General features: G+C 40.3%; 1 long non-coding RNA gene across 1 annotated transcript; it reads right to left on the bottom strand.

Moving 5' to 3' along the window:
- Positions 1–369: 369 nt before the first annotated feature.
- Positions 370–11460, bottom strand: LOC144673027 (uncharacterized). Its single transcript, XR_013574244.1, has 4 exons — positions 11414–11460; positions 6583–6615; positions 5548–5862; positions 370–440 (listed from the first exon to the last, which is right to left on the bottom strand). It is a non-coding gene; the product is annotated as an uncharacterized LOC144673027 (long non-coding RNA).
- Between the last annotated feature and the right edge of the window lie 1592 nt (positions 11461–13052).

Genomic DNA, 13052 nt, shown 5'->3' with positions numbered 1-13052 from the left:
GAGAGTGAACTATAAAGAAGAGCTTGGGAATGATCATGAAAGAAGGAAATATCAATGGCTTTTTCTCCGTTTCTGAAAAGTTCACCAGAAAACGTTTTTTTGTCATTCGGATTCGTTTTACTCACCGGAACAGCTCACACTGACATCGTTCATGTGGGTGCAGTCGTTTTCATTTACTGGAGAGTTAGGACAGTCTGTCAGGCTTGTCTCATTGCCTTTACATTCAAATATTTCGCTCCGTTGAAGTCCAGTGCCCTTTCCTAAATAAGCCCCTTTTGCCACGGACACAGCGACTCCACACTGAAGCTGATCACAAACCACACTGGCGTCATTCCAATCCCAGTGAAGATCACAAACTGTTCCCCAGGTTTTGCCGAACTGTATTTCCAGTCTGCCCGAGCATTGGGAATCCCCGGAAACGAGTCTGGGAAACCTGTGATCTGAGGAAGAACAATTCATGATAGTCGCAATCATTTTCAATTTTGTGCATATCTGTTTAAGCAAAACCTGTCATGATGACCCCTGATAAAATTTTCATTCTGGCATAATCGCGATTAAGCTAAACCCTACATTGCTCCAGAAGTTATTGCTTGCAAAGTGGCCATATGCAACCTTTAACATACTTAGATTTATTGCTACCTCAGTACCGTGTTACAAACACGCACTATATCTACAGAGGGAACTTAGCTAAGCATATACTGAAAGAGATGTACACTTTGACGTCAAACAATGTCTACTCTACCCGCAGCCAACTTTCTTCATTCCCATATCGTTTTTATCCTGATTCCCGCCCTGAAACTATAGACCGAAATGCGGCCTATGAAGAACACTGAAATTCTGTCTACACTGAATGACAAAAAGATAATGCTACCCTTTCCCTCCAACCATACCATCTTTCACCCCAACACACGTGCACACCTTCGAGGTGCAGTCGATAGATCTCATTAATGAAGACCACCCAGAATTCGACTTTTCACAGCTGGTATTACATTGGCACTAATTTGCAAATATAAACTACATCAAGTTGCATCCAGTGACCTCCCCTCCCCACCCCCATCAATCCCTGCGGGAAAACATCTGATCACCAAAAAAAATCCCTTTCCCTTCCATTCCGTATTTTCTATCGGGTTGTATTTAATAATTTTATTACAAATCTATTCTCAAAGTCCCAATTTATCTACTTTTACTACCTCTGGCCCCTCACGTTTCAATCCCTTCTCTTGAAATTATAAGACCCACTCTTCACAACATCTACTTATATGGAAGCGACAGCAGCTTTCTCTTCATAATACTTTCAGGGCGTAACTCTTCCCTGGCACCTATTGCACATACCGTGAAAGGCCAAAAAATTAGTCGGATAAATCCAGGAACCCTGACTTGTCCTCGAGTGTTTAGAGTCTCCCATTTGATCTGCCGGCGTTTGTCATTTCGTCAATGGAGCACATTGACGAACACAGACACGAAAGAACCTCAAACATTAAATGTTTGATTCCACACTACCTTCCTAGTGAAAAGTTCCGAACACTGCAAGCGCAAAACAATGTTAAGAGCCCTTTTGAATCTGTCAGTAAAATGTAACGGTCACATACAAGGGGAAAAACATGGCTCGTGCTATTTTAGCATTTTTAACATATTGACAGCTAGAATCAAAAGGAACCAATCACCGGATAATCATGTACAGTTCTGGGAACCAAGCCTTGGTTTGAATACGCTGATCATGTAAGGAGTGCATTTAGAGCTCCCCAGAATGTTACTCGTCTTTCAAGTGTAAACTTGAAAGGACAGCTTATGTCGATTGGTTCTTGTTCCCTTACATCGCCTTTTGATTCCCGAAGCTTTAGGGAGCCTCTTAAGGCTTTGATCGACGAGCAAATAAATGGGAAGACAGTGATAGTCCAGCAATATTCTCTCTCATCGTCACTCGGCCCTCACATCTAGTTTAATCAGGACAGTGAGAGGCGATGAAGAAGCAAACTCATTGCAACCGAATAGTCTTCACGGGCCTTGGCAATTAATGTCCAGTAACCTTCCATCAAGTAGCCTAAATTACATCGTATAATGTAGGGGAGAAGAGATAAAAACAAAAATGACCCTCAATAATTAAGGGTCATTTGATCCAGGACAGCAACTGCACTGCCGGATGCATTCAAACGTTTGGATAGCAGCGTATCAGATCGCTGCCTTCTATAATGGTTACCAACGTTGTTTATGGATCGTTTGACCATTAACGAATTTCGTCTCTGAATATCGCTTCCACAGTTTTAGTGCCAAAAGCTACTGGTGTGAAACGTGAAAATTGTCTCTCCACAGGAACCTCTTACTCAAATCATTGGTTTTGGCATCTTCTGTTTTTTTTTAATAGTTACATCGTTTCCTTTACATTTAACAGTAGATTTTCTGTACTGTCGTGCAATAGAGAGAAAAAAACAAGCTAATTCCGTGAGAGACGATGTGGAGCTAGCGGACAGTGAGCAGAATTAATTCCAAACTGCATAGCAAACAGAAATCAATGATTAGGGATTGAGGGTAGATATTCAGACCAGCACAAAGGTAGTACATTGTGTTCCAGCAGGACGGATGCCAGGAACAATATTGTTTACCGTTTACAGAAACAGATTATCCACAGGAAACAGTTCAAAATTAGTCTGTGAAGTCAAATTCGAAGCTCAGTTGAAACTCAGGAAATCTGTGAGAATGTACTGACAGAGACAGAATAAACAGTAAATGCAATAAATTCACAAAATGTGCACTTAATTTGCAAATGAATGTTATAATAGTTAAGGACAATGCAGTACTTTTGTTAGAATTAATTCAGTGCTCAAGTATTCATTGGAAAATGAAAGTGCAAATTAGTTAGATGCGCCATCGGATGGATCTCAGTCTCGGCCTTCATTTTTGGAGGGAAGAAATTAAAAATCTTGATAGTTTCATTATATTTCGGTCAACCCACTCTTGCGCTCCCGGCATATTACAGTCCCGCCGAAGTCAATGGACATTTGAATAGCTCACCGCCATTTACACCCACGGCACCGTCGCAACGGGGCAGTCAAATTCCAAGAGACGCGAGAAAAGTTGAAAGTTATTTAATTGGATTTTGACAGTTCTACGAGGAAGGTCGGGGGAAATGAAATTAATTGCTTGAGTACATTTGTTTTCACTAGGGAAGGTAGCCCGAGCACTGAAATGATAAAGATCTTTATGACGATTGAACGAATTGACAGGATAGATGATCGTTAATTGTGGTCTATGGCCAAACTTGCAAACATAAAAGAACTACTAAAATTTGCAAATGCATTCAGAAGAAATGTTTTTTTTTTACCAGACGGTTGTTAGAATGTGAAACTCGTGGCCACAGAAGATGATGTGATTGACATGGATTTATTTATGTCTGATGAACAGATGGGGGAAAATGGAACCTCACGTTATATTGATGGAGATAGAAAACGTGGTGTTGATTTGGCGGCAGGCTAAATTTGTTGGGGAGCGGGGGAGGCTCGATTAGATCATTAACCCTGAGATTGACCGGTTGTCCTATGGAGTAAGTAGCTTTATCGTCGGAAATGTGTGATTCTGTGTAATGTTTCCAACAGATTTACAGATGTGAACTTTGCTAACACGACCTGTATTAAATGTCCATCCAATTTTGCTTGAGAAGATTATTTTGTGTTTCATAAAAGAAGCTGCCTTGTGTCTGGTGAACGGGCTACACATTGCTGTTAGATTGGGAGTTCATGGAATTTGAACCAGCGAGAAGAAGGCCGTTTCTTTGAGAGATGGAGAAGAGAATGTTTTTAGAGGGGCTGCCGTTCCCCCTGCACATAATTAAGGAATCAGTCTTATTACCGCACTGAGGAAGAGAATGGTGGTTGATGGCGGTGATTAAACATCCAGTCAAAGACAAAACTTCGTCTGGGGATGGGAAGTCTCCTGAACAGTGCCTCAGCAGCGCCTATACAGGTCAAGTGCAGTTTCCACGATGAGTAATGATTCGGGAAATAAGAAACTCTGGTGAGACATTTGAAGACCGAAACTCACAGAACATTCAGCCTCTGGCCTGCTGAAGATGCCACGGCATTTTCATTGGGTATTGCAAATGAAAGTTCAGTCAACAGTGTTCCCGAAGTTTAAGATGGTGATGGACTGTTAGATTGTAAAGCAACTGAATGTTAAGTGGAATCTCTCATTCTTTGCTGTCGTTAGCCGTTTGCAGACACACGTGTGGTGCACTTATTACTTGACTTCTATCATTTGAGGCATGGATGTTGTGCAGGATTTGCTCTGTGTGCTCCTGGGCTGCTTCCTAATTTGATGAATTGCGAATGGAGCCGAGCGCTGAGCAGTCATGCCCAAACAACTCGTCTTCAGAACATATAACGTTAAGAAAGACATGACTGAAGCAGTTGAAAAAAGTTCGACATCGATCAGTAACTTAGAAAATGCAGTTTCCGTTAAATCTCCATTGAGTTTAGTTTTAAAAGACTGATTCAGTTTTATAATTGCTGCCCTTTGCAAAAAAATCCTACAAAGTGTTAAATTGCTAATGAATCTGTTCTGAGGATGGCCAGGTTAGGTCCATGTGGTCGGATTTCTTGGGTGCGGTGATGGTGAACTTTCCCCTTTCTTCCAGTACTATAACACTGTTAAGATTATTGACTGCAATTGTGCCGTGCACTGCACTTAACATATTTGTTTGAAATGCAGCACTTCTTCCGATCTCAATATAAATTAAATATTGAAACGAATGGACTGTGCAGTTAACATCGGGATTCTGTTTGCAGATTAGACCCGTGCTGCCCCATGACTTAGACTCTCCCTACGCACAGAAACCTTCCTCCCCAATTCCCGTTTAACAACCTGTAAAATATCAGCCCAAATATTCCGTACTAGTGACTCTCGGAAACCTAAGGAATGGCAAAGATGAGCATGCGGCCCCTGCGGAAGTATTGGCGCCTTGAACTATGTGTGAACAGCCCGGGAAGTTTCAACTTCATCTGGGGAATTCCCCTGCTCTCTGGGAGACTCCTCAATGGAGCTGAATGAAAGACACGTGCGCGCTCCGATGTTCTCCCCAGGGTCGTTACACCAGGGAATTTATACAGGGAGGGAGAACATAAAATAATGATCTAACAGCCGGGCAACTGAACAACTGGATTCTGCAATCGCTCTCACTCATTCCCCCAAGAGCATCCCGAAGCATCCGGGCGAGTGGCGAGGGAGAGGGTAGAATGCGTGCGGGATTTTCCGGACATTCTTCCCTATCCTCGGATGGTCCGGGTCACCTCACAGCAAGAAGCCAGCAGTGAGATAAAGCGGGGTGCATGATGCCATTCCGGTGTGAGCTTATTTTTTTAAAAAATTAACACAATTATTGACATGAATTTATGACACACAATGAATCTGATTGAATATAACATTAACTCCAAGTGAAAAATCCTGCCCTAAGTCTCATTCTTCAGCAATCGGCTGTCCCAAAATAACATCTCCACCTTTATTCCAGGGAAAAAAATCAGACCCGGCGGCGATGAGAAGCAGAACAAATATTTGTACCTGAGCAGATCGCGCTGGCATCATTGTTGTGTGACCAGGAATAGTGACCCCAGGCAACTGATTTACAGTCTCGCAGGGCGGCCTCGTTCCCGCTGCACTCAACATAATTCGTCACAATGGGTCCGGAGCCTTCCCCAAAGTGAGCCCCGCCCGGTGCAGAGACTGCGGTCCCGCAGCCCAGCTCCCGACACACAACGGCGGCGTCCTGCAGGTCCCAGCTCTCATCATACACAGTCCCCCACTATCCCCTGTAGTGAATCTCCAATCTTCCTGCGCACCGACTGCCCCCATTCGCCAGTCTCAGTTTCACCGCCTCTGTAAAATACAATAATAAGCGCAGAATTACAATCCATTAAGTCCGCGAGACCCAGCTAACTTTCTGCAGGTCAGAGCAGAAGAATTTGGAATATTGGCCTGTGCCCAATCTCCCATTGAATCCCGATTTAAAAATAAAACCTCTCAAACACAAGGGTATAATTGTATTCAACCCTTTAAACGAGCCGGTTATAAGTGGGAGAGATGCCCCTTCTGGGACAGTTGGTCGATACGTTCAGAATATATTCCAGTCCCCGGAGATCAGGAGATGGACGTGTCTATAACAGCGAACTCACTGATTGGCGGAGACTGAGGTCCATTCAGAGCACCAGAGCACAAATGCAATCTCCTTCTCCCAGCCAGCCCCACCCTCCCCCGCCCACCGGAACTGGAACGTCATGTAACCTCTATCTCTGTCTGGATGTAATTCGAGAATTGGCAGCCCATTTGGGATCGGCAGCAGTATCAGTGGTTATTGACATTCCCCTCTCCGGGACCCAAGTCATGGTCGCTCTGCATTAGGCAGCAATTGTCCCTCAACAGGGTTTAAATATGTTCATTGTCAGAGTGCAGAAAACATCCCATTCCTCCCTGACAGGCACTTGGAGAACGAGTTAATCAATGATCAAATCGGTACCGCAATTTTCTCCGACAGTTAGTTTTAATTCACGTAGATTGGACAGGAAAATATCAGATAATATGAAAATTAAGAGTTATTACCTGATGGATCAGCCTGACTGCTCCCAGTTCTGCCTGAAATGAAATGTTGAGAATTAAAGTTTCATGGGTTAAGAGGACGATGAAACGGCCAGAAACGTTATTTGTTCAAAGCAACTGCGAGAATATTTTGTCATTTTTTGAACATAATGTTTTCAGGAACTTTATGTTAAAAAAATTCAACAAACACCCAAGTTTCTATCATTATCTGAAGGTAGATTTCCCGTCGCTTTTCGGAAGAAATAATCCAGCGGTTTGTGATTTCATCTGTTTTCCACTCCTGATGAAGCATCCAGTACAGACTCAGCAGCAAGTTCATGTTATTAACTGGTCAACGTTTACCCAGGAGATCCCGAGAATACCCCATTGCACAGATCACCTTCTCACCATCTAAAGTCCCTCTAACATACTATCGATGGTATGTTTACCTCACTCACGCTCGGTGCTCGAAGACATGGTGGCCTGCATGTTTCTTGGTCACTTTCCATTTGTTGGTTTCACACCATTGACTGTGCGTTAACATTTTCCAAAATTAGCTCGGGTTTTTATTTTAACCAGGAGGATATTCTGGTATCTCTATATTCCCTGTTTGACGTGTTATAAAACATCTTACATTGATTCCCACCCACAGTTGGATTTCTGCAACCTCTTACATGATTTCTGCCAGTCCTGCACAAAGCGTGCACCTACCTAGAAAATATTACTCAGGAGTTTGTTGGAATTGTCTGTGATTGTCTGGGTAATGGAAGTCGCAACAATACTCAACAAGCTGCGCACCAGCAAGTTCATAGCAACCCCCTTGAGCGTCAGCCCAAACATGTCCTCTTTAAGTACCTCATGTACAAGGTGCACAAGATATAAATACCACGTAAAGCCTGATACAAAGCGACATAAAGGAATGCAAGTTTGAGAGTTGAGATCTGATATCTCATTAGCTACAACATGATCTATTATAAAAACATATGAAGCATGTGGAACAGGCTGACAAACATTCAGGTTCACATAAATAATATACACATAAATGTCTGCCTTAGGAAAGTGATTTAATTAAAACAGATTTCAGGCCCCCAAAAAGATACAAATAATCAAGCATGTTTACACGTTAATTCTCGGTAAAATTTGAGATCTTATGCTCTCCTCACCTATCAGCGTGCAATTAATACTCATTTTTACCATAATTATCCTATCACAACCAACGTTGATCGATAGCAATTTACAATTAAAATTTGGAAAAAAAAAACAGTCATTGTCCATCATTCCAAAGTTGAAAATAGTATTTGAAACCTTTCAGCTCAGGAAAGCACACAACAATCACAAAGCTCTACCACTGATAAACATATGTTTGAAAAATATGTGCACGGGTTCAGTTGGCAGTAACTGCAACTTTAACAGGGTTGGTACAGTCAGTCATTGACCTTACATCCCAGAATGTGAATCATGCTTCTCCAAGAGTAAATGCGCTCTGCTTCTAGCACTCTGGGATTAAAAACATTTGCAATCGAGTCTGCTTTGCCTGTGCAAGAGCCGCAGGGGAGAAATTAAAACTAACTGCCTCGTTTTTGGAGTTGTATTCTGGATTAAATCGAAATGTAATATCTATTTGGTCAGGTATTCAAAGTTTATGTTAAGCAGATGCAAGTTAATATTTAGATGTCACAGTTATTAATAGAATTGTATAAATTAATTTCCCTGTTTGATGTCGAATGAACGGAAAATAATACACTCCATACTATGCACTCAATGACATTTCCACAATGTAACTAAACAATTTCAAATCTCGCTCCATCTAATCACACGCATTTTAAATTTTAACAACATTGGCCCGCTCTTGGGTATTTAAACCTGATCTGCGCTTGGTTTGTGAAAATGATTCTGGATAATATTAATTTTGTCTTCTGTCTCCTTTCTGCGCTGTGCAGGGAATGTTCGTTAAATTAGCGACACAATTAGAATTTTAGAATTGAAACTTTTTAAAATTTACCTTTTTTTAAGAATTAAGTTAAATAGCCAATGTAAATATATTTCGGTAAATGAAAAATGTATCTGATAACTATTCTCGAATTTATTCCCTGACAATAAAACACAATTTATTTTAGTTCTTTTTACTGACAAAGCAGCAAAAAAATAATAATCCTCGCCCCGATGCAAAGTAATTAAAAAAAAACATCCAGAGATCCCCTTAACTCTACATAAAAGTTACCGGGAACGAGGAAGGAGGCGGAGAAAACTTGATAATTTTGTGAATCTGTACATAGAAAATGAGCGAAGCAGAAAATACAACTTCATATCAAACAGCCATAACATTGATGAAAGTAAAAGCTAAACATAATTCTGAGCAAATACGTAAATATAAGAACGTTTTTAGCTAATTTATTGTTTGTAGATTGCAGTTAATAATTATACATATGGTAACAGGTAATTAAAGCAATGTTGATGCTGACAATGATTAATATTTTATTATACTCTATTCAAAAATTGGGTCCAACACTCTACTGCTGAATAAAGCATTTGCATGTTTCTTATTTCAAAGTATCACAAGTAGGTTTGACCGCATTTCTACTGAGGAAAGTCAGTTACTGGAAATCTGCATTGGTTCATTCACCAGTGAGTGCTGCCCTGACCAGGATTCTGTACTCATTGAGTTAATTTACATTCCAGAATTTGATCCGCTCCTTTCTAACAGCGACGTTTTACGCTCCTTATCCACTAAATTTAAATAACCAGATTCGAATTGCATGTTCAGTCTGCGGTTTCTGTACAAGAGGGGCAGAGGTCAAGATAAAAGCAAACTGCTGGGAGTATGATCACTTTAGACCTTTTGACACTCAAGTCTCAGTTGTAATTGGAAATAAGTAAAACATGTTAGCCTAGATAACGGCCACAAAAAGCAATGGTCAACATTTGGCCTTTTGAACTTGGCGGATTTAAAATGAAACAAATGAGCAAAGAGTCTACTAGCTCAGAATTCAACACAATTAAACTAACTATTTCATCCCAAATTAATTACCAATTTAAGGAAAAATATTCCAATTTTCGACAAAGAATTTTGTTCATTCCGGGATTTGTGAAAATATTTTCTGGAGCAATATATAATACATGCTTCCAGCAGTTCTTTGATTTTGAAGACATGATTTTCAAATAAATTACAATGCCTGGAGTTTAGTGTCAGTCATTTATTTCTAAATAATTAGAAACTGATTGAGAGAGCCATGTGCCTTTTACCGTGCACCTGACAAGAATGCAGCGAGGTTTCCCTGTCACTAAGGCAGCATTTCCTATTTCTAATAAGAGATTTAGAATTGTAAATGAAGACACGCACTGGAAGCAGCAACAAATTTCAACCAAGGCATCGACACAATACTGAACAATAATATCAGACTGGTGGAAGGAAGTAAAGGCACAAGTCTCGATAGCTCATTAAACACCACATGGGACCTTGAAAAACAATGAGAATTCGGAATAAATTTGAGCGAACGTACTTATCACATAACCCGTGAAAACAAATAGTTCAATGGGAATTTTAAACTTCATACAATGTGGTCATAACTTGGAAGGATGTATTAACAAATTAAGCAAGAACATTGATAAGTACCATTTCCCATGAGTTAAAGAAGTTGCAGTAACTATATATTTGGAGAATGCAATTAATCGCCAAAAGAAAACATTATAATATTAATTGTGCTCCTTCTTCTTATTTCAATATAAACTATTTATCGAACTTGCAAAAGACTCGAAGGCAGAACCAACTGTTATGCATGCTTTAGTGTTTGCCCCTATATCACACGTAATTCAGGCGGAACGTCGACTGAGAAATACCCCTGAGAGTACTATGTGTGGAGGCTCACACGTTAGTAGGTGCAGTTTCATACTCAGTTAATTGACATAAACCAGGACTCCGCTCCATGATATTCTAACAGTGATGGCTTTCGACGTCGTACCAGCTCTGCTGAAATTGTCTGATCAGAGTGTTAATCTTAATAAGCTGTGTGTGAGGAAGAGTAGCAGGGGACTCAATAAATTCAGCTGCTGTATTATTTCTGTTCTCTTTCGGATTTAAATCGTTCTGAACTAAATATCACATTTAAAACAATCACCAACCAGGTGCAAAACCTTTCAAATATGATTCAAAATGATATATTTATAAATCAATTGAAATGCCTAAAATATTAACTGGATAAAATTTCGGCAAATAAACTCGACTCATCAATCCTCAGTTCATACGATCTTAATGAAGCGCAGAAATCAATGTAAAAAAGTCCGTGTTCAATAAATAAAGCCCAGACTGGACTATTCTCTCTCGGCAAATCCATCTGTTTTATATTTGTACAACTGTCTCAGTTGGGAATGTTTTCAACTCCAAACTAGCCAGCCGGTTAAGGGAATTCAGGTGAACGCTGATAGAGAACAGGGACCTATGCACACGGGTAAAGCCATAGCAATTTGAGGCTCAGAATTAGAGCCTTCGGTTGAATGGGCCTGCGCGGGTCGAAAAATCGGATACCGCCTATTCCAACTTTCAAGTTTTGGCCGCTTGTTTTGTGCGCTACCATCATTTAAATGCGCAACCGAACATGTTTTAAATGTGATGAGGGTTCCTGCATTCACCGGCCTTTCAGGCAGCGAGCGTCCTTCGATCTGCGTATTATTATGCAGCAATATCCCATTACACAATAGGCAAATGTGTTAATATTTGAATACAAATCCAAAATTTACCTTACAAAATAGCTCAATGTTTTCTGCAGTAAATATCAATATCTGTATTGATAAGATTCATTGTTGAATATCAGTGGAAGCCGCAATGTAGAACAGGATAATATTATTTTTAAAAACTTACATTTCAGAAGTTGCAGTGCAGTTAGAGTCAGAAAGGACCGCAGCATCTTCCCGGCACTGGGATCCGGCGCTGGGAATTGAGCTTTCACCGAATGCTGTACACAGATGCCGGGCTCTCCTTCGAACACCTTCCGAAAACCCGGCTGAGGCGGCAATTAAGTGTTTGAAAACAGTTTGAACAGAGTTGACTCTTCCTTCCAAATAACATAGAGATGTTATCATGTGAGAGCTCTAGAGTGCCGACTGGTAACAGACCAATGAGAATGAACTTGCCCATTAATGGATAAAACGAACCAAGGGCCCATCCACCGCCTTTTCCTGTTAGAATGGAAAGGAAATGAGTCAACAACACTGTATCAGATCATTCAATCATTGAAACTTACAGCAGGAACTTACAAAGCAGTGGGCTCTTACACCTGCGGTGTCACAACTGCTGTTATCCCTACATACATTTGCGAAAGAGTTCTCTTAAAGCACATGTCCAATTGCCTTCTAAAGAATCCTGTGGAATATCATTACACCATTATGTTTTATGGTGCATTCCAGATCTTAGTCAGCCGCAGTGTGATTAAATTTCTGTTCAGTAACAATGTTGTCAATTTATTTAAGTTCATAACATCCAGTTAATGACACAAAAACCATTTGGAATACTTTTCTCCACTCGCCCTGAGATATATCTCTTTATGTGTGTTTTTGTGTGTGTCTGTGTGAATGTTTGTGTTTCTCTGTATCTGCCTTATTCCTGGCTTACTCTCTCTAACTCAGTCTCTGTCTTTCTAACCACCAGACTCTCTAACTGTCTCTCTGTTTCTTTGCTCCTATTACATGGCTTTCCTGTTCAGTACAAAAAACGCGAAAAAAATGTGAGGCTGTTGACGTAAAATACAAACAAAACAGAACGCTAGAATGGACAGCCTGTGATGCATCAACTCCTGAAAGAAACGGTTATCGTTTCATGTCTAGATGGCCTGTCATTTCAACCAGTTCCCAACCACATGGAAGGTCATTTCAACATGAATCGTTAACTCTATTCGTTACTGATGGCTTTGGAATGAGAAATGAAATTCACTTGAAATTCAACAGGCATTGCAAGAAATAATTATGATTTTTCTTTCCAGCTAGAAGTCGGGAATAAAAAGGAGAAGAACATTCCTTCAGACTGTAACAAAGAATGTAAGGAACAACAAAGTGTTTATGTACTCATTTATCATTATTATTCTAAAATCAAAATCAGAGTGGCCAACTCAGGAGCCTCATGAGAGCTATTCGGTTATGTTTGACAGCTTTAAGGTTCTAATTTTTAAGATTAGTGTGATGTATATTCTGCATCCTGATTATAATCTGTGTTTGAGCTGGGATGCGTGTGGTTTACAGGTTTCAATGTTAGACAGACTGCAGCGTAAATTCTTACATTTATTAAACGTGTTAAACAATTAAATAAATGCTTTTCAAACTGGGACACTTTATCGAGAGGCCTTTTCACCATAGGATAGCGATAGACACAATCAACGCAAACATCTATTTACAAACTCTCTTCCTCAGGTCCAAGGCCGAAGGACCCAGTTTAAAAGCTTCGCAGATAAATAATTCTGCGTATATTGATGACACTGTGTTTGCACTTGATTATTTTGTGGCTACAA

Source organism: Cetorhinus maximus, unplaced genomic scaffold (genome assembly GCF_964194155.1).
Source record: "Cetorhinus maximus unplaced genomic scaffold, sCetMax3.hap1.1 HAP1_SCAFFOLD_204, whole genome shotgun sequence".
NCBI lineage: Eukaryota > Metazoa > Chordata > Chondrichthyes > Lamniformes > Cetorhinidae > Cetorhinus > Cetorhinus maximus.
Note: the sequence above shows the minus strand (reverse complement) of the source record. Positions and strands in the feature narration are given on the sequence as shown.